Source organism: Pelophylax lessonae (assembly GCF_965119305.1).
Source record: "Pelophylax lessonae genome assembly, chromosome: 3".
Classification (NCBI taxonomy): Eukaryota; Metazoa; Chordata; class Amphibia; order Anura; family Ranidae; genus Pelophylax; species Pelophylax lessonae.
Genome location: NC_138770.1, coordinates 685521345 through 685544739, shown reverse-complemented (window position 1 = coordinate 685544739; position 23395 = coordinate 685521345). Strand labels below are relative to the sequence as shown.

The window sequence follows — 23395 nt, the reverse complement described above, 5'->3', positions numbered from 1 at the left end:
TGGAAAAGTGGAAACTTTATGATGATCTAATTGAATTGAGAAGAATGCCGGTGTTGAGGGGTAAAAAAAAATAAAATAAATAAAGGTTCGCTTAGCCTTTAAAATTCACCCACTAAAGTCAAATGCAAGTCTTCTGTTATTGGAGGAAGAAAGTTCCCTGGAGAATGAAATGGCATTGCACTATAAAAGGCTTGAAAAGGGCTAGATTTTATGGTTAAACCTAAAATATGTTAACCCCCCCATATTAGCATCATACTTTATTATATTCCTTCACATCACCACTGGGTCTCTGTGCTTCACTATGCAATGCAGGTGGGTCGTGGCTGGTGGGAGGGGCCAGCAGGGGGCTGTACATAGCTTCCTGAATATATCACAGCTCCGTGCCTCTGTACTCCTGACTCCATATGCCTTGATGGGTGGGTGTCAGTCTGGAGGAGTGGGTGTTCCTAAGCAGGCTGTATTTGCATAGGTGACGCCGACATGTGATGCTGAACCACCATGATTGAAAGAACTGAAATCCAAAGAATGTAAGAGGCGGGGCCAGGGACAGTCAGGCTGGGGAGGAAAGAGCTGTATGATGCTGGATGTCCTCCAGCCTGGAAATAAGGCGGAGCTCTATCTGACTTGCTGCAGCTTCTAATGCACATTGTGAGAAGCTCACAGTGTTCAGTGAAATCAGAGGAAGCCATTTCCATCCAGGAGAAGAGGCAGTACACCTGTGCAAGACTGAAGGGGAGGCCGGAGGGAAGACTGAAGGGGAGGCTGAAGGGGAGGCTGGAGGGAAGACTGAAGGGGAGGCCGGAGGGAAGACTGAAGGGGAGGCTGGAGGGAAGACTGAAGGGGGGCTGGAGGGAAGACTGAAGGGGAAGCCGGAGGGAAGACTGAAAGGGAGGCCGGAGGGAAGACTGAAAGGGAGGCCGGAGGGAAGACTGAAGGGGAGGCTGGAGGGAAGACTGAAGGTGAGGCCGGAGGGAAGACTGAGGGGGAGGCTGAAGGGGAGGCCGAGGGAAGACCGAAGGGAAAGCAAGAGGGTAGACTGAAGGGGAGGCCGGAGGGAAGACTGAAGGGGAGGCCGGAGGGAAGACTGAAGGGAAGGCTGGAGGGAAGACTGAAGGGAAGGCCAGAGGGAAGACTGAAAGGGAGGCCGGAGGGAAGACTGAAGGGGGGCTGGAGGGAAGACTGAAGGGGAGGCCGGAGGGAAGACTGAGGGGGAGGCTGAAGGGGAGGCCGAGGGAAGATCGAAGGGAAAGCAAGAGGGAAGACTGAAGGGGAGGCTGGAGGGAAGACTGAAGGTGAGGCCGGAGGGAAGACTGAGGGGGAGGCTGAAGGGGAGGCCGAGGGAAGATCGAAGGGAAAGCAAGAGGGAAGACTGAAGGGGAGGCCGGAGGGAAGACTGAAGGGGAAGCCGGAGGGAAGACTGAAGGGAAGGCTGGAGGGAAGACCGAAGGGAAAGCAAGAGGGTAGACTGAAGGGGAGGCCGGAGGGAAGACTGAAGGGGAGGCCGGAGGGAAGACTGAAGGGAAGGCTGGAGGGAAGACTGAAGGGAAGGCCAGAGGGAAGACTGAAAGGGAGGCCGGAGGGAAGACTGAAGGGGGGCTGGAGGGAAGACTGAAGGGGAGGCCGGAGGGAAGACTGAGGGGGAGGCTGAAGGGGAGGCCGAGGGAAGATCGAAGGGAAAGCAAGAGGGAAGACTGAAGGGGAGGCTGGAGGGAAGACTGAAGGTGAGGCCGGAGGGAAGACTGAGGGGGAGGCTGAAGGGGAGGCCGAGGGAAGATCGAAGGGAAAGCAAGAGGGAAGACTGAAGGGGAGGCCGGAGGGAAGACTGAAGGGGAAGCCGGAGGGAAGACTGAAGGGAAGGCTGGAGGGAAGACTGAAGGGAAGGCCGGAGGGAAGACTGAAGGGGAGGCCGGAGGGAAGACTGAAGGGGAGGCCAGAGAGAAGACTGAAGTGAAGGCCGGAGGGAAGACTGAAGGGGAGGCGGGAGAGAAGACTGAAGGGAAGACCAGAGGGAAAACTGAAAGGGAGGCCGGAGGGAGGACTGAAGGGGAAGCCGGAGGGAAGACTGAAGGGAAGGCCGGAGGGAAAACTGAAGGGGAGGCCGGAGGGAAGACTGAAGGGGAGGCCGGAGGGAAGACTGAAGTGAAGGCCGGAGGAAAGACTGAAGGGAAGTCGAAGGGAAGACAGAAGGGGAGGCCGGAGGGAAGACTATAGGGGAGGCCAGAGGGAAGACTGAGGGGAAGGCCAGAGGGATAACTGAAGGGGAGGCAGAGAGAAGACTGAAGGGAAGGCCGGAAGGGAAGACTGAAAGGGAGGCCGGAGGGAAGACTGAAGGGGAGGCAGAGAGAAGACTGAAGGGAAGGCTGGAGGGAAGACTGAAAGGTAGGCCAGAGGGAAAACTGAAGGGGAGGCAGAGAGAAGACTGAAGGAAAGGCCGGAGGGAAGACTGAAAGGGAGGCCGGAGGGAAGACTGAATGGGAGGCCGGAAGGAGGAATCAGTGTCTGTTTTATGATGCACCAATATATATTAAAAGACCTATTGATGATAATGGCAGCACATGCACAACGTTATAAAATACGCATTCATTTGCATTGATAACACAATTAACAAACATAACAGAATTTGCACAGAATGGAGTGAATCCAGATCTTTATAAGATTTATTGGCTCTGTGGTGCGATTTATTCTGCTATGGAGAGGCGCCAGGAGAGGAAAGTTATTTGAATTAAATAATTTTCTATTATCTTTGCATCTTATAGTATGAAAGTGATCGCTACTCAATAATGATATCATTTCCAAAATGGACAGCAGAGGGCAGCATACACACGGGACAAACTCTGCTGCTATCAATGCACGTTGGTAAGTCCCCATCGCTTGGCTTAGAATTGCAACCGATTTCATCAGTGACAGGCAGGAGGATGGCATTGTTGGCTGCACCCACTTATTACAAAGTTCTGTCTCCAGCAAAAAGAGCCCCTGGATATCCCCTGGAGGGCTCGGTCTTTTCCGGCACTTTTTGTTTACAAGTTAAAATCAGTATTTTTTGCAAGAAAATGACTTAGAACCCCCAAATATTACACACTGACTGGCCAAAAAAAGAAGTCGCCACTTGGAATTAACTAAGCAACTAACTAAACGAAGCATGCAGTGACTCTCCTATTGGATATTACTGGATGTGCCCAAAGAATGAGGTCAGCTGACTACCTGAATATATGGAATGAGGTCAGCTGACTCCCTGAATATACGGAATGAGGTCAGCTGACTCCCTGAATATACGGAATGAGGTCAGCTGACACCCTGAATATACGGAATGAGGTCAGCTGACTCCCTGAATATACGGAATGAGGTCAGCTGACACCCTGAATATACGGAATGAGGTCAGCTGACTCCCTGAATATACGGAATGAGGTCAGCTGACACCCTGAATATACTGAATGAGGTCAGCTGACTCCCTGAATATACGGAATGAGGTCAGCTGACTCCCTGAATATACGGAATGAGGTCAGCTGACTCCCTGAATATACTGAATGAGGTCAGCTGACTCCCTGAATATACGGAATGAGGTCAGCTGACACCCTGAATATACGGAATGAGGTCAGCTGAGTACCTGAATATACTGAATGAGGTCAGCTGACTACCTGAATATACAGAATGAGGTCAGCTGACTCCCTGAATATACGGAATGAGGTCACCTGACTACCTGAATATACAGAATGAGGTCACCTGACTACCTGAATATACAGAATGAGGTCAGCTGACTCCCTGAATATACGGAATGAGGTCAGCTGACTCCCTGAATATACGGAATGAGGTCACCTGACTACCTGAATATACTGAATGAGGTCAGCTGACTACCTGAATATACGGAATGAGGTCAGCTGACTCCCTGAATATACGGAATGAGGTCAGCTGACTCCCTGAATATACGGAATGAGGTCAGCTGACTCCCTGAATATACTGAATAAGGTCAGCTGACTCCCTGAATATACGGAATGAGGTCAGCTGACTCCCTGAATATACGGAATGAGGTCAGCTGACACCCTGAATATACGGAATGAGGTCAGCTGACTCCCTGAATATACGGAATGAGGTCAGCTGACTCCCTGAATATACTGAATGAGGTCAGCTGACTACCTGAATATACTGAATGAGGTCAGCTGACTCCCTGAATATACGGAATGAGGTCAGCTGACTACCTGAATATACGGAATGAGGTCAGCTGACTCCCTAAATATACAGAATGAGGTCAGCTGACTCCCTGAATATACGGAATGAGGTCAGCTGACTCCCTGAATATACAGAATGAGGTCAGCTGACTCCCTGAATATACAGAATGAGGTCACCTGACTACCTGAATATACAGAATGAGGTCAGCTGACTCCCTGAATATACGGAATGAGGTCAGCTGACTCCCTGAATATACAGAATGAGGTCACCTGACTACCTGAATATACTGAATGAGGTCAGCTGACTACCTGAATATACGGAATGAGGTCAGCTGACTCCCTGAATATACGGAATGAGGTCAGCTGACTCCCTGAATATACGGAATGAGGTCAGCTGACTCCCTGAATATACGGAATGAGGTCAGCTGACTCCCTGAATATACTGAATGAGGTCAGCTGACTCCCTGAATATACGGAATGAGGTCAGCTGACTCCCTGAATATACAGAATGAGGTCAGCTGACTCCCTGAATATACAGAATGAGGTCACCTGACTACCTGAATATACAGAATGAGGTCAGCTGACTACCTGAATATACGGAATGAGGTCACCTGACTACCTGAATATACGGAATGAGGTCAGCTGACTCCCTGAATATACGGAATGAGGTCACCTGACTACCTGAATATACTGAATGAGGTCAGCTGACTACCTGAATATACGGAATGAGGTCAGCTGACTCCCTGAATATACGGAATGAGGTCAGCTGACTCCCTGAATATACAGAATGAGGTCAGCTGACTCCCTGAATATACGGAATGAGGTCACCTGACTACCTGAATATACTGAATGAGGTCAGCTGACTACCTGAATATACGGAATGAGGTCAGCTGACTACCTGAATATACGGAATGAGGTCAGCTGACTCCCTGAATATACAGAATGAGGTCAGCTGACTCCCTGAATATACGGAATGAGGTCACCTGACTACCTGAATATACTGAATGAGGTCAGCTGACTACCTGAATATACTGAATGAGGTCAGCTGACTACCTGAATATACGGAATGAGGTCAGCTGACTCCCTGAATATACGGAATGAGGTCAGCTGACTCCCTGAATATACAGAATGAGGTCAGCTGACTACCTGAATATACAGAATGAGGTCAGCTGACTCCCTGAATATACGGAATGAGGTCACCTGACTACCTGAATATACTGAATGAGGTCAGCTGACTACCTGAATATACGGAATGAGGTCAGCTGACTCCCTGAATATACGGAATGAGGTCAGCTGACTCCCTGAATATACGGAATGAGGTCAGCTGACTCCCTGAATATACGGAATGAGGTCAGCTGATTCCCTGAATATACGGAATGAGGTCAGCTGACTCCCTGAATATACGGAATGAGGTCAGCTGACTCCCTGAATATACGGAATGAGGTCAGCTGACTCCCTGAATATACGGAATGAGGTCAGCTGACTCCCTGAATATACGGAATGAGGTCAGCTGACTCCCTGAATATACGGAATGAGGTCAGCTGACTCCCTGATTATTCGGAATGAGGTCAGCTGACTCCCTGAATATACGGAATGAGGTCAGCTGACTCCCTGAATATACGGAATGAGGTCAGCTGACTCCCTGAATATACGGAATGAGGTCAGCTGACTCCCTGAATATACGGAATGAGGTCAGCTGACTACCTGAATTTACGGAATGAGGTCAGCTGACTACCTGAATATACGGAATGAGGTCAGCTGACTCCCTGAATATACGGAATGAGGTCAGCTGACTCCCTGAATATACGGAATGAGGTCAGCTGACTCCCTGAATATACGGAATGAGGTCAGCTGACTCCCTGAATATACGGAATGAGGTCAGCTGACTACCTGAATTTACGGAATGAGGTCAGCTGACTCCCTGAATATACACTAAAAAAGAAAAAAAAAGTCATTTTTTTATCATGTAAAAAAATTGTCCCTTAAGGCCGTTGGGAGGAAGTGACGTATGATGTCGCTCCGGTCCTCCAAGACCATAGAGTGGAGTGGTGGGCAGCTTGTCCTCTCTCAACTTCCTGCCTGGGACTCCATCGGACCAGATCGTTTTCTCCGCTACTGATGGCTCCGGTAAGCGGGACAATCAACCGGGAAGCGGCGGGAGAGGGGGGGGGGGCACCCATAAAAGTGATCCCGCAGTTGGGACCACTTTTATGTGAAAAAGGACCGCCCACCCTGTAAAAAAATACCGGGGTTATGGCTGCTCTCTGCTTCCATAACCCCCGGTATTTAACGTCAAAGTAGCGGCGTAAAGCTGCGGCGGGCGGTGCGGGAAGTGGTTATCATCTCTGCGGTCCCTAGAACCTTCAGGGCCCCGGTGCAAGAAACCATGAAGGGCCCCCCGAACCCCTGACCGGGGCCCTTCCCTTCAAGCCTGGGGGTCTTCCCACTGATCCTGGGGCCCTCCTTCATTTTTCTCCTCCAGCTACAGGATGAAAAAGGAGGACAGTGATTTCTCTACATGCTGGCCCCGCCCCCTCCTATCCAGGTGTACAGGGGAGCCACACAGGCCCCAGGAGCATGGGGCCCGTTTGCAATTGCAACCCCTGTAGTTACGCCCCTGAGTCCCTGCTGTGCTCTGTTTTGTTCACCCCTGTCATTATAAACTATTATATTATTATTATCTAATAAGCAGTTTTATCTGCAATCCTCCAGGCATGACTTGGTCTCCTGGTACTTGTAGTTCTCCAGAGTGGACTAGCTGCATGTTGCCTCTGGTTGATGTAAATGAAGTCTGGTGAACAATACAGATCTGTCAGCGCTGATTGTACAATCACAATGAGTCATGGGATTATTACAATAATTATTGTTCCCTCGTCTATTGATGTTCCCCCGGCTCACTCGCCGTCTCCCTTTCCTGGAAGGTCGGTCTTACCGACATCCTGTGTTGTAATTTAGATAAACCCTGCGCCCCCCCCCCCCTCCCCGACAGCCGATCCTCCGGGGTGAGGGAGTTCACTGTAGTCCAGCTGTTACCTCATCTGTGAGTCTGCAATACAAATCCTGCCTGGGAGCGCGCGGCCGCACCCTCTGTATACGGGATACACTCTGTATACCCCGCGGAGGGGGAGCGAGGGCTCTGGGTGTGAGGATGCCGGGATACACTCTGTAGTGTAGGGGCTTCTAGACTGCTGGGGCCCAACCTGTGGCCCCTTGGTGTATGAAGTGCGGCCCCCCAGCAGTCTGTAGTGGGAACATTGATTAGGGGAATAGCATTGATCTCCACCAGCCTCATGTAACATCTTCCCCGTTTCACATTGTCTTCTGCAGCATCTCCCCCGCCAACAATGTATCCTGTCCTCACTCTCTGACCCTCATCCAGCATCTCCCCAGCCAACAATGTATCCTGTCCTCACTCTCTGACCCTAATTCAGCATCTCCCCAGCCAACAATGTATCCTGTCCTCACTCTCCGACCCTCATCCAGCATCTCCCCAGCCAACAATGTATCCTGTCCTCACTCTCTGACCCTCATCCAGCATCTCCCCAGCCAACAATGTATCCTGTCCTCACTCTCTGACCCTCATGCAGCATCTCCTCAACCAACAATGTATCCTGTCCTCATTCTCTGACCCTCATGCAGCATCTCCCCCGCCAACAATGTATCCTGTCCTCACTCTCCGACCCTCATCCAGCATCTCCCCTGCCAACAATGTATCCTGTCCTCACTCTCTGACCCTCTTGCAGCATCTCCCCCGCCAACAATGTATCCTGTCCTCACTCTCTGACCCTCATGCAGCATCTCCCCTGCCAACAATGTATCCTGTCCTCACTCTCTGACCCTCATCCAGCATCTCCCCTGCCAACAATGTATCCTGTCCTCACTCTCTGACCCTCATGCATCATCTCCCAGCCAACCATGTATCCTGTCCTCACTCTCTGACCCTCATGGAGCATCTCCCCCAGCCAACAATGTATCCTGTCCTCACTCTCCGACCCTCATGCAGCATCTCCCCCGCCAACAATGTATCCTGTCCTCACTCTCTGACCCTCATCCAGCATCTCCCCAGCCAACAATGTATACTGTCCTCACTCTCTGACCCTCATGCAGCATCTCCCCAACCAACAATGTATCCTGTCCTCACTCTCTGACCCTCATGCAGCATCTCCCCAGTCAACAATGTATCCTGTCCTCACTCTCTGACCCTCATGCATCATCTCCCAGCCAACCATGTATCCTGTCCTCACTCTCTGACCCTCATGCAGCATCTCCCCCGCCAACAATGTATCCTGTCCTCACTCTCTGACCCTCATGCATCTCCCCCGCCAACAATGTATCCTGTCCTCACTCTCTGACCCTCATGCAGCATCTCCCCAGTCAACAATGTATCCTGTCCTCACTCTCTTACCCTCATGCATCATCTCCCAGCCAACCATGTATCCTGTCCTCACTCTCTGGCCCTCATGCAGCATCTCCCCCGCCAACAATGTATCCTGTCCTCACTCTCTGACCCTCATGCATCTCCCCCGCCAACAATGTATCCTGTCCTCACTCTCTGACCCTCATGCAGCATCTCCCCCACCAACAATGTATCCTGTCCTCACTCTCTGACCCTAATTTTTAAATTAGGGGAGGGGGATCAGCATTGTATTAGGGGGAGGGGGGATCAGCATTGTATTAGGGGCTGATCCCCCCTCCCCCTAATGCTAACCCCCCTCCCCCAATACAATGATGACCCCCCTCCCCGAATACAGTGCTATCCCCCCAAGCCCCCTCCCCCTTATACAATGATGATCCCCCCTCTCCCTACTATAATACTGTTCCCCTCCCCCCGGCCCCCTCCCCTTATACAATGCTGATCCCCACCCCCCCCCCCTAATAAAATTCTGACCGTAACCCCCCTAATACAATGCTGTTCCCCCCTCCCCCATTTACAATGCTGATTCCCCCCCCTCTGGCCCCCTGACCCTAATACAATGCTGATCCCCCCTCCCCCTAATACAATGCTGATTGGCCCCCTCCTCCCCAATACAATGCTGTTCCCCCCCTCCCCCTAAATTGTGGGGGGGGGATCAGCATTGTATTAGGGGGAGGGGGAACAGCAGTGTATTAGTGGGGGCAGAACAGCATTGTATTAGGGGGAGGGGGCTGGGGGGGAACAGCGATGTATTAGGGGGAGGGGGGGCAGCTCAGCATTGTATGTAGGGGCCCTAATACAATGCTGATTCTCCCCTTCCCCCAGCCCCTTTACTCTTACCTGGCTGTCTACAATAGGGCAGCTCATTCAGTGTCCAGTGATGCCTGCTTGCGATGCTGGCTGGTGTCTGTGTGGGAGGGAACAGAAAGGGATGGATTGGATGCCGCTGTCATGCTGTCAGTCAGTGTGAACTGTGAAGTGAGGAGATCTGCCGCCGCGCAGTGCAGCCGCCACCCACCGGCCGGATATGATGTCAAGCTGCTCACAGCGGCTGGCCGCATAAGAAAGGATATAGTGAAAGCGGGCCGGCCACATCTTAAAGCGGCCCCAGGGCCGACGGCCTACCGGGAAATTTCCCGGTATCCCGGTAGGCCAGTCCGGCCCTGGTTGGAGGCGGGCCACGGGAGGAACGGCGGCAATTGCCGTCGCCCTCCCGCAATCGTCAGATAAACTGACAGAAGACCCATCTGCTTATGTAAACAAAGCAGGCGAGTCTTCTGTCACACAGGCAGGGAGAGATCAGAAGTTTCAGCTAAGCTACAACCCCGAACTCTCTGTGCCTGTCACAGAACCCTTCCCCCCCACAGTTAGTAAGAATATTTAGGTACACATTAACCCCTTTGATCGCCCCCAGTGTTAACCCCTTCTCTGCCAGTGTCATTAGTACAGTGACAGTGCATATTATTTAGCACTGATTACTGTAGTAATGTCACTGGTCCCCAAAAAGTGTCAATAATGTCAATTAGGGGTCCAATCTGTCCACCGCAATGCTGCAGTCCCGCTAAAAATCGCAGATCGCCGCCTCTACTAATAAAAACAAAAAAATAAATAAAAATTCCAAAAATCTATCCCGTAGTTTGTAAACGCTATAACTTTTGCGCAAACCAATTAAAATATGCTTTTTTTGGGGTTTTATTTAACCAAAAATGTGTAGCAGAATACAAATTAGCCTAAACAGATACAAAAAATTTGATTTTTAAAAATTTTGTATTGGCGATATTTTATAGCAAAAAGTAAAAAATATGGCGTTTTTTTTCAGAATTGTTGCTCTTTTTTTGTTTATAGCGCAAAAAATAAAAATCGCAGAGGTGATCAAATACCACCAAAAGAAAGCTCTATTTGTGGGAAAAAAAGGACATCAATTGTATTTAGGTACAGCGTCGCACGATTGTGCTATTTTTCGTTAAAGTAACGCAGTGCCGAATCGCAAAAAATGGCCTGGTCATTAACCACTTAAGCCCCGGAGGATTTGGCTGCTAAACGACCAGGGGGTATTTTGCGATTCGGCACTGCGTAACTTTAACGGACAATTGCGCGGTCGTACGACGCTGTATCTAAACGAATTTGGCGTCCTTTTTTTCCCACAAACAGAGCTTTCTTTTGATGGTATTTGATCACCTGTGCGATTTTTTGATCACGCGCTTTAAACAAAAAAAGAGCGTCAATTTTGCAAAAATAACAATATTTTTTACATTTTTTTATATGAAATTCCCCCCCCAAAAAAAAAGTAAAAATCAAAATTTTTTAACATTTTCGGCCAATTTGTTTTATGCTACCTATGTTTGGTAAAAAAAATCGCAAAAAGCGTATTTTGATTGGTTTGCGCAAAAGTTATCGCGTTTACTAACAAAGGGAAAGATTTTTGTCATTTTTGTTGTTATTTTTTTTAACGCGTAATGGCGGCGATCTGCAATTTTTTTGCGGTACTGCGACATTCCGGTGGACAGATCGGACCCTTGACTGACATTTTTGACACTTTTGGGGTTACCAGTGACATTACTACAGTAATCAGTGCTATAAATATGCACTGTTACTGTAAAAATACACTGGTAGTGAAGGGGTTAACTTTATTTGAAAGGGAGGGGCTATGTGTGTCCCTAGGGGCGTGCTTTCTACTGTGATTGGCTGTGGCTTCAGATGTATGCAGAGTGATCAACGGTTCTACATAGTAGAACCGTATGATCATCCTTCATACACAGGGGAGAATGGCAGGCAGCTTGTTTACACAAGCCGCCTGACTTTCTCCCTCTCCCCCGCCGATCGCAGAGTGACCGGCGGACATCGGGTCCGCCGGTCTCACGCCCGGGGGAATCCGTGACCACGCCGGAGCGGGAGCGCGCCTCCGAGGGCGCGCGCTTGCTCCCTAGACCCTCACAAGCTAGTGACGTAGCCCTACGTCACTTTGCCTGTGAGGGGCTGACTGCCGACGTAGATCGGCGTTAGGCAGTCGGCAAGTGGTTAAGGGGGAAAATCCTTCCGGAGCTGAAGTGGTTAATATTGGACCTAGAGAAAAATAGCCAATAACATTTAATTTTGCCCCCATTCACACAGAGCAGATGCAGTTTCCCAAGACAGATATTGCATTTTTTTTTTTTTAAATGCAACCCGTGGTGCTTTGGCACACTATATGCCACCTGGCTTTGGTTTGCAACAACTTTATAAAATAATTTAAATTTAAAAAATTAAAATAAAACCAGTGAGACTTTGTTTTCCAAAATACAACAGTTTTTATTTCTAACATCAGATAAATAAAAGAGAGAAAAAAAAAACATTTACTAAGACCAAAGCAGTGAATTACCCACACAGTCCATTGATTTAAAGATACAACAGGTTGTGAATTGGCTTTTGGTGCAACACCCTCATCTCCGCCTTATTCCAGTCAACCAAAAGGAAGTGCAAAATGATCCGACAATCACCTTTTGTACCCCCCCAATGTATTCCCGGAAAGGTGCACTATGGGTGTTCTTTTTACTTGAACTCTCTAATGGAAAAATATATTTACAGAAACCCAAGAGAGCTGGGAATTCATGGTGACCACCTTGCGCACCGCTGTGCGCACACTGACCTGCAGTAGGTATGTTACACCCTATTGACGAATGTGGCAGGTTTTACACAAAAAAAAATGAAACAAAAGTATCCACAACCACATCCCAATTCATTATTCCCATCCAAAACTGAATAATGCATGAGAGTTTGCCAGCAAAATCTTAAAGCGCACTTAAGCAGCGAAACAATTACTGTAGAGCAGGGGAGGGGGAGGTAGACGCCGCACTTGGTTCTTCCAATGAAGGTTTTAGTGTATTTTGGTCTAGCCCTGTGCCCTTCTGTATTATATTTCCTTTTACCATGGGGGTATAGTAAGGATTGGTTGTTCCACATCCCCTACGCACAATGCCATAGGGAAAAAGAAGGAAATGGGGTGGGGTTTAATGGTCAGGGGTGGGTTTTCTTAGTATGCATGGGTGGGACTGAGACTGAAGAATTCCACCGTGGCTAGAAAGCCTTAAGTTGTCAGTCTGTCCACAGTGACAATGCCATAGGGAAAAGAGATGGGATTTAATGGTCAGGGGTGGGTTTACCTGGTATGCATGGGTGGGACTGAGACTGAAGCTTCCACAGTGGCTAAGAAGCCTTAAGTTGTCAGTCTGTCCAAAGTGACAATGCCATAGGAAAAAGGAGGGAAAAGGGGTGTGATTTAATGGCAAGGGGTGGGTTTACCTGGTATGCATGGGTGGGACTGAGACTGAAGCTTCCACAGTGGCTAGAAAGCCTTAAGTTGTCAGTCTGTCCAAATGGACAAGTGTTGGATTGGTGAATGGGAACATTTAAAAAAAATGTAATTATTTGTTTGATACTTCGACTATCAGTCTAAAAAATATGAAGCACCTGAGATTTCCGAGTCCATTGTTCAGAAAGATTTACTGCAGTCAAAAGGACAAATGTTCAATATGCAAATTTAAAGGATATTTCCACTATTGAATATTGAATTCTTTTACCTTTCTTTTCTTTTTCCACTATTGAATAACTTTGACCATCACCCCCCCCAATCTCAACTGCTTCCCGACCCACCCACTTTATTCAACTAATCCACCACCGGATTAGACAACAGTACCATTCCAATTGAAGTGCTCAGCCTGATTAGAATGTTTAATTATGGGTGACACCATCATGACTCACAGTTGAGCTATCTGAGGTTGTGCTAGTTGTCTGGAAGGAATGCGCTCCCAATACAGAGTTGGCAACATATAGTAAAGAAGAACCAGGTCCACCCAGTTCCTCTATACTATATGCTTATTACGGTCACGCGGACTGCACCACATACTATACCCCACAGTAGTGGTGAAAGGTGGACACGGCCCGGACAGATTCTTTATCATTTGTCTGTCATTTTCTATTTTTATATTACTTGTGGTTGATCCGAATTAGTAATTTCTGTTATCTGCAAGAGTTGGCAACATATCAAAGCAATTTCTGGGGGCGGTTGGCATTAAAACCATGATCCTTTATTGATTTGTGCATCAGAATTTTCGTTATTTATTAAAACCTCAAATGAGAGGACTTCTTCTGTGTAGGTTTGTGAATTAATCCTTTAGGAAATAATCATGGAAGATATCCAAGATGCCCACCAGAAACACAACTAAGCCTGGCCATAGACCAGTAAAATTTTATTAGAAAATGTTTGATTTTGGAACGTTTGTTCAATTTTCTAATCATTAGTGGAGTGTATTTAATATTTTTTGGACCATATTGATGAGAAATCTTGAAGGATCAGGGACAGAAACATTTATTCTAATTAATTTCGACCAGTAAATGTGGTTTTTGATTAGGAAATTCTATTCAAGTACCTTCCTCGGGATTCTGTTGGCATTATTGAATGTACAGAGGACAAGTTCATACGAAAATCTGGCCAGCTTGACGCTTAGTTCAGATCTTCGCGTGTTGGGAGATTGGGCACTTTCCCAACATATAAAGAGATGCGTTGCCATTCAGCACACACATGGTGAGGTCAGGCAACCCAATGTATCTGCAACCAATGGCCAAAACTCCATAAAACCCAAAGCTTCCTTTTTTGGGGGGGGGGGGGGGGGTTGGGACTACTTGCAGAGACTGTAGTTTCGAAAGTTAGAAAATAGTGGAGATAACCTTAAAAACATAGAAATACCAAGTTTGGGGCACCAACAATGGAAAATAAAATATTCTCCCTAGAAAGAAACATGGACAAGACCTCAATATCTACATGATTTCACCTAAAACCATGATATTAGTGCGGAGACATCTTAAACAAAAGACGCCTCAAAAATCTGAAGGAAAAATTGATTATATAATGCTAATCAGTTCAAAAAGATGATCCCCACTTTCCACCCCCCCCCCCCCCAAAAAAATGAATACTACAAACACATGTAAACATTTCCAATAAATAAGACATCACAAATACAAGGCTCCCAAAAATATACCAAACAATAAGATGGAAGGGTGGGTAATGGAGACGCGCCAAGCTGGCAGCTAGAGAACGATGCCGATTTGCCTATTTTTTTTCCCATTTTTTACCCCATTTTTGAGGTTTTTAAATTGCATTTGTAGCCATTGTTGCTTGTTCTCAATAATCAGTGTCATTAATGAAGGATTTGTAAGAGCCTTATATGCAGGTTTAAAGGACAATGTCTGATAATTCTATGTATAGAAAGTTTGGCAGAAAAAAAAAAAGAATGTAAAACGTTTCAGAGAATCTCTTCTAATTTTCAGAGATTGATAAAAATTCACAGATAGATCTATTATTTTCAAACTATTGTGAAGTCATTTGTAAGGCTTGCTTTAGGGGGTTTAGCACTTTATTGATCCCTCAGAAATATATTTGTCATGAAATTATCTTGGTTCTTGAAAGCCTGTTCTTGGTGACACCAGGTCACCATTAAACCACAAGAAGTGTTATTTCCCCCATTGAGGTTACTGACAAACCACTGATTCCTGGCCAAAACATCCCAACTGTCCAACCTGGATCTTGAGAAACATGGTGCTTCTAAAAAGTCTTGCCCCCTGATAAATAGTCCTTTGCTTTTCCTTTAAATTCTACAGTTACCGAGAAGTGCTGGACCTTACCCAACTTCTGGGTATGGGGCAAACCAAAAATCAATCCACGCTTCCCAATGCAAGTCTTAGTATCCAAAGAGCCAATCTCCAGGCCAGTTACTTCCATTTGTGATGCCAGTAGAAGGAGGTACCAAGCCCTATGCAAATACCGACTTATATCTACTTCAAGACGTTGGTTTGAGATTTGTATCAAACGTTGGCCATGCTCTACATCAGTGGTCTCCAAACTGCATTCCTTTCCTTGCTTTTCTAGCCCATGGGGCATTATTTATACCACTGATACCAACAATGGGGCATAACCCCCCCCACTGACACCATTGAAGGAGCACAATTCCTCTCAGACATCAAGGATGGGGCACAACTCCCCCATTGACCCCAACGATGAGGCATTAGGGTTTATTTACTAAAGGCAAATCCACTTTACACTACATGTGCACTGCAGGTGAACTTGGAAGTGCAGTCGCTGTAGATCGAAGGGGAACATGCAAGGAAAATAAAAACAGCATTTTTGCTTGCACATGATTGGAAGATAGAAATCAGCAGAGCTTCCCCTCATTTCAGAGCTTCTTCTCAGATCTACTGTACTTCCAAGTGTACTTGCAGTGCAGTAGTAGTACACAGTAGATTGGCCTTTAGTAAATAAACCCCATTGTTTTTTTACCCAGTGATGTCAGGACCTTTTCTACTCCCAGTGGCCATAGTCCGGCCCCCCAAAAGTCCGAAGGACAGTAACCTTGCCCCTTGTTTAGAAAGCTTGGAGACCCCTGCTCTACAGTGAAGGACAAGGAAGCTTCCTTTTCTTGCACCAAAAGTTGGCTATTCTCCAATATAAAGGACAAGCTTCCTGCACTGAATTGATCGATGCCTGCTCACAATTGTGTTTCACAAGATTATGGCTTTATCCTGTTAGCTGGGCGGTTGGACACTAAAATATCTTGATCTTGATGTCTACTCAATGGACACTAAAATATCTTGATGTCTACTCAATGGACACTGAAATATCTTGAGGTCTACTCAATGGACACTAAAATATCTTGAGGTCTACTCAATGGACACTAAAATATCTTGATGTCTACTCAATGGACACTAAAATATCTTGATGTCTACTCAATGGACACTAAAATATATTAAGGTCTACTCAATGGACACTAAAATATCTTGATGTCTACTCAATGGACTGTAAAATATATTGATGTCTACTCAATGGACACAAAAATATCTTGATGTCTACTCAATGGACTCTAAAATATATTGAGGTCTACTCAATGGACTCTAAAATATCTTGATGTCTACTCAATGGACACAAAAATATCTTGAGGTCTACTCAAGATGCTTATATAAAGTTGTGTATAGAACTGAGATTGTATCGTACTCTTAGGATCACATTGCATTCAAACAACACAAAGTTCCAGAGTACAGATCAAGCATTGACCACACCTTATGCTTTTTCTTGTCCGTTTACCCCCCTAAAGTCTAAATCTGGATTCTGTGGTACCTGTTTTTTTTTTTTTTTTTAACCGTTTGGTCATTAAAGATACTTTTTCCATTTCCCAAGCATGTAAATTTATTGCTGCTTTCATAATATGGCTTCATTAGCGGTTCCCAATGCACAATAAGAAGCCTAGGAACACAAACAAGGGCTGTTACACATATTCAAATCTTGACTTTTTGTCAAAAGTCAACAGCTAAGCACTCATTTTCCTTCTCTAACCCCTCCCCCTGTTCTTTGATGTATGCAGACAGTGGTGACACGTGGTGACAACAGGAAGGGCAGAGGTGTCGGAGATATGACTGACAGCCTGGCCTTGACTTTTCTATGACTATGGAAGGAAGGACGGAGCAAAATGTGAAAATTCAAGACTTCTCCAAATGCTGCCATCCCCAAACGAAAATACAGCATTGAAGATGCCACAGCTTTAGATGGAGAAATAAGGAATACCCAACTATAGTTTATACAAAAATTGTATCAAAAAGTACATGGCACCATAGCAAGTAAGCTTTTCACTAGATGGACGTCTAATAAAAGTTTGATACATTGTACATACACTGTGTTGTTGTGCGTTCTTCATCACCACATATAAAGTCTATTGCTTTATTCAATGCTATATTATAGTTGGATCTTCTCTTTGCCATGTGGGAGGCACGATGGAGGTACCCAGTGGGGAAGATAACTGGTCTTGTTGGACAGACTGGGGCAGATTTCCTGTTGGCTGATTATCTTATTCATTGGCGAGCCGTTTATAAACCGAACAGCTCACATTTAGTATCAGTTTCTATCAATTTGTACAAAGTAACAATCTGATTAAAAACGAAGTTTTGTTGCCACATTTAATCAGCTTCCTAAAGTGGAACACCACTCTCTCAATCAGCATGGACTATTTTTAACCCTTATGCTGCAAGCATTAGTAAATATATAGGAAAGTATATCATATTTACTTGGTTTAAACTTCTTTTTTTTTACATTTCTTCAGTCACTTCTGGTTTCCATGCCTAGGCAAATGATGTCATGCATCCCATGAGTCTTCAGGAGAAGAGGGAGGGATCTCAGCTCAGCATATGCCTGAGCTATAAGCAGATGGTTTCCAGGAAGTAAATGATACATGAATCATCTGCCCTTACTCAAGATGGCCACGACCAGGAATGCTAGGGGGTGTTTTTCAAAATGATTTCTCAGTAAAATGAGACATGGATGGATGGATGGAGGAGATTGCTTTGAATAATACAAATGAATTAAAATGGTATTTTTGGTTTTGGTGCTCAGATGCAGTGCAGTTCCACTTTAATATTGTCCAAGCAATGTGCTTTTTTTTAGCCTCTTTGGGGCTTGAAGAAGAAATCTTTGAGCAGTCCTGTCAATGGTGGCCCGTCCATTAGGGGTGCAGGGGTGCCGCCCCCCTATCCATGTGCCCGGCCCCCTAATCTACATGCATGGCGCCAGACGCATGAATTCCAATAGGGGATTTTTTTTTTTTTAAGCCCATGATTAGAGCCAGAGGATCTAATAGGCTTCAAAAAAGGGTGGGCTTGGGGAGCAGAGCAGTGCGCCCTGAGCCCACCCAGTTGTATAGCAATAGTGAATAATTATTCGCTATTGTCATACTGATTCTCCTCCCAGCCAATCAGGAAGAGGGTTGTGAGACCCCCTTTCCCGATTGGCCAAAAGGAGAAGTGATCTTACTGGCCACTGGCCAGGAAGAGGGAGGAGACACATGGCTGGAGGAGAAGCACAGCGGCTCAGCCATCCAGAACTCCCTGACTCGGACAGGAGGAAGGAGAAGGTAAGGAGGCAGGCCATTTGGAGGGGGGGGGGATATAGTGTGTTATTGTGCCTGCCTGCCGGCCATCCTTCCGTCCATCAGGGGAAGGGAAGGGAAGGGGAGAGAAGGGAAGGGAAGGGGGAGGATATGGTGTGTTGTTTTGCCTGCCTGCCGTCCTTCCGTCTATCAGGGGAAGGGAAGAGAAGAGAAGGGAATAGAAGGGAAAGGGGGGGGGGATATGGTGTGTTGTTTTGCCTGCCTGCCATCCTTCTGTCCATTAGGGGAAGGGAAGGGAAGGGGAGAGAAGGGAAGGGAAGAGAAGAGAAGGGAAGGGAAGGGGGAGGATATGGTGTGTTGTTTTGCCTGCCTGCCGTCCTTCTGTCCATCAGGGGAAGGGAAGGGAATGGGAGAGAAGGGGGAGGATATGGTGTGTTGTTTTACCTGCCTGCCTTCCTTCCGTCCATCAGGGGAAGGGAAGAGAAGAGAAGAGAAGGATGGGGGATGCATTGGTTTAACGCCCCCCCTCCCCCCCCCCTGAATTACCGAGCACCAGCCGCCACTGAGTCCTGTAATTATTGTTGTACATAATTGAAAGGATGACAACAATGGAATTAGCCTTCCTCCACATCAACACACAGGAATGCACAATGTATATTGCCCTACACATTATTATCCCTCCACCATTTATGAGCCAATTAGAAAAGTTGGGTCTACTCCTTCTCCGCCCAACTGTCAGACTGATGGCTCTTTTAAAGGTGTGGTCACACCCACATTTATGTCACCTCCATCCTATGAGCCAGAAGGCCACATCCCAAGCTAAACCTTTTACAAAGGGATGTTCACAACTTAGAGGCTGACAAAGGACTGTGGGAGGCGGTGAAGGAATTACGGGAGAGGACAGATGAGCTGGGAGTGTTCCTAATACTACTAAACCGTCAAGTCTTGAAGCTCTAGTTGAGCAAAGCAAAAAAAAAACATTGGAGAGTCCCTTAAAGTCACATTACAAAAGTGGGTGGAGCCCTAATGAACGCACATCAAACAGGGTATTTGTCGTGATGAAATATTAAACAAGGCGGCCTGTTTGTGTTCGCCATAGGCTGTTCTTGCAGAATGTAGTGTTTCCAGCCCCAGCACATGTATCAGCAGTCTTGAAGTTGAATAGGAAATGAGCCAATGACAGGGACTGCTGTGCTCACAGATTATTCCAGCCAATGCAACGCAGGGCCCAGAGTTTTACTATCAACAATAAAATTAAGATTCTTCCATTGTAGCCCAGGACCAGCCTGCACACTCATGATAGAACGACGCATGCACACCTCACTCACCCCACAAATAATAATACAACATACATACATTAGTTGTTGTGTTGGCAATACAGGGTAACTGAAGACACCTTACAGAAGAACTAAAAAGTATCATTTTTTTAATGTCAACACTCTGAATTACAAGTTATAAATAATGTATACATACTTGCAAATCTGTAACCTTTTGTATCATGCATATTTTACGTTATACGTATACCCAGGGCCATCTTACTGAATGGGCACACTGGGCAGTTGCCCAGGGGCCCCACTTGCCCAGCCAAGCATTAGTCCCAATTCCTGTGAGCATCCCACCGCCGAACTTAGCAGGTGGCAAGCGCCTGTCGGCCCTGCGCTGCTGTCAGGCCACTTGGGCCATGGATAAGGAGCCCACAGCTGCAGGAATGCCTGTCCGTCTCCATGGGAACAGGCACACACAGGACAGTCGAGTCTGACTTCACTACTTGTTGCTGCCTTTCCTTTACACTAAAGCAAGTGCTGGGACCCGAACATGTGACCGGACCAGAGCAGCTTTAGAATAGGCAAGTATAGAGATCTTATTTTGTACAGCGTAGTTAGAATAGTCTTAGAATGGGGGTAAAAAGGAACACAAGGGGGGCGCCAGACTAAGTGTAGAAATGAATAGTAATAGGTTTATTAAAAGCCAATTGGCAACTTGCATTAAAAGAGATATGAAAGCATATCTATCAACGGCCATGGTAGCTGGTTAGCCCAGCAGACTCCACAGCTCTTGATACACAGATATCAGGTTATATCTCCTTTTTATGTAAGATGCCAATTGGCCTTTAATAAGACCCATTACTTATCATTGCTACACTTAGTCCAGCGCCCCCTTGTGTTCCTTCTTATTTTTACTCTGCTTTTAGTCTGCTTCACTCTGTGGCAGGGATATGCAAACTGTGGCCCTCCAGATGTTGCAGAACTACAAGTCCCATGAGGCATAACAAGATTCTGACAGCCACAAGCATGACACCCAGAGGCAGAGGCATGATGGGACTTGTAGTTATGCAACAGCTGGAGGGCCACAGTTTGCATATCCCTGCTCTATGGGGAGCTCCTGCTATTGTTGCAGAGATTTCTCATACATTTTTTGGACGTTTTATAAACGAACTATTATGACCTGTTACACATGGTCTTTGGACATTGTTTCTTATGGTTTTTCATTATCTGGACACTATTGTCTTTCCAGCACCATTCCTTTCCCATTAAAATAGGATAGGAGAAGGTTTAGGCTGAAATTCCACTTTAAATACTCCATATTTACTATGATCCTCAGCTCCATCTAGTGGCCACAATGGGGTATTTTCCCAAACCACTCTTTTTATGAATGAGTATTCAACCTGGAGAGAAAATAGCTCAATACAATTTGATTTTGCCCCCATTTGCACAGAACAAAATATACATGCACTTTTGAATAGCTCTGCAATTTTGTTTTTTTTTTTATAAACATACCCCAAAGTAAAGCAAGTATGCATACATACAAGCACTATTTCATTTTTTTTTTTTTAACAAGTAATGAACACGCACTATTTACCAAGCAATTTCAGAGTGTGTGCATTAAAAAAAAAAAAAATCTATACCTTTAGTTCTGCTTAAAAAAAAAAAAAGGCTAGTAAACCCAAATTAAAACAATTCACACCTAAATAGTTTTCTCCCATCATTCGCTACCGATATCATTTCTTCAGGGTACAAGAGATTTCACATACAATGCGAAATACACCGAGAAAATCATTGTGCTTTGACATATAGAATTACAAAATCTCATTAAGACTTTATTTAAAAATGATGTTCTCACGGTCCTACAAATCGATACGGACAATAAATTTGTTGGTACATAACCCAGCTCATTACAATGTGTGCCATTGCTTGTATATCATACTATGTGAGCTCTTCCTGGCATGACACCCCTACACAACACAGACTTGTATTTTGTATAAATAATAATAAAATTGTGGCTTTTTCCTACAAATTGGCGTCGCGGCGCCCTTTTCGGTACTTCAGAAATTTTAATGCGGAAATTGTGCCTTGGACAGCAAATAAAACAAATTTACAAAACAGGATTCAGTAGCGACAAAATCTTACAAAAGTAGACCAGGAAACCGTCAAGAATTTTGAAAAAAATATATAGATTTTTTTTTTCTTTTTTAATTTTTTTTTTTTGGGGGGGCCTTTCAAATGAAAGAACAATGACAAGTGCATCACTAATAAGTTATCACAGTGCAAAACTGACATTCAAAAAGTGTTATAGAAAATTGCCTCCTTTGTGAAAAGAATGAGACAAAACCATTCTTATGGGGGGGGGGGGGGGGTCATACCGATTGTACTAGACTGACATCCAGATAGAGTGAAGCCTTATCATGTACTCAAAGTGCTTTCTATAGAAGGATCTGTGACCACAGGAATGAGCGACTCATTAGCATGACTTAGGTCTGTCCTTGGGTTGTGTTTCAATGCCGACCATTTGGCCAATGAGTCACATCCAAGACACTTTAAAAAATTTTTTTAAAAAAAGTATTTGTTAGCAGCAGGGATATAGTACAAAAAAAAGTACGCCTTTCTTTCCTCCCAAGAAAACACGGCCAACACTAATGCAGAAGCGTGGTACACAATGGCAATTATTCAGTGTCAGGTAATACAGAACAACAATTCAATACAAACACTTTTCCCAACATTCCCTTATTTAAAAAAAAAAAATAATAATAAAAAAAAAAAAAAAAAGAGGGATCCACACACCCATCCATACTATTTTTAAGGCTATGTCCATTTTGATGACCTTCAGTCAGCCGGATCTGTGCCATTTTAACAGCTCCCATTGGTTGTACACCAACGTATTAAATTTTGAAAAAGGATAATATTATAAAAGTCTAAATGTAAACCCAGCATCTTCTGAGAAATATAATTTAGGCATTTTCCCAAGGAATGTACAACTGCCCTCAAAAAAAAACCTTACGACTTGCTCTTAGTATCCCTCAGTTGTTTCTGTAAAGAGATATGTACCAACTATGGAGACATCAAACGTGTCTCCAATACTCCGCTAATCAACACTTTGCCATTAGGAGACATCAAGTACAAAGAGAAGGTATAAAACATGGATGAAGGACCCTAACTGGCTACACAACCCGTAATGATCACCGCTTCTTTGCAATTAAGATGCCAGCTCTCCCTTTTTTTCAATTTTCACACTGCAAAAAGTTTTGTAATGAACTGAGAAAGTTGAGTACGGTCCCCAACAGGCAGTAGGAGTGGGGTGCACATACCCCTCCCGAAAATGTGCTAAACTAAGACCTTTAAAAACAAAGACAATACTTCAGGATTCCAAAAACAGATTGTCAACTGTTCATTAGAAATTCTCTTTTTATCCAAAAGGCACAAGGGCATGTAATATTGCCAAGTTTTTATTGTTTTATTTTATTTTTAACCAACTGTTTCCAATCTCCAATCCTCCTCCTCTTAAAAATCTTCTGAGTTTACCAGAAGGCCGTGTTCGGGAACAGTCTTTGGCGCGGCATGAGCTTTGCTGGCGTGGAATTTTCTCCAGTAGTGATTGGGTGCAACCAAAATTTTCCATGGCTTTTTATTTTTTTATTTTTT

The 23395-nt window shown here is 45.5% G+C and overlaps 1 long non-coding RNA gene across 2 annotated transcripts; it reads right to left on the bottom strand.

Moving 5' to 3' along the window:
• Positions 1-12469: 12469 nt before the first annotated feature.
• LOC309549019 lies at positions 12470-13191 on the bottom strand. Of its 2 annotated transcripts, XR_014225005.1 has the most exons (3): positions 13170-13191; positions 12717-13133; positions 12470-12585 (listed from the first exon to the last, which is right to left on the bottom strand). It is a non-coding gene; the product is annotated as an uncharacterized lncRNA (long non-coding RNA). The 2 variants fall into 2 exon arrangements; XR_014225006.1 differs by lacking the exon at positions 12470-12585 and having other exon boundaries at positions 12701-13133.
• Positions 13192-23395: the final 10204 nt, after the last annotated feature.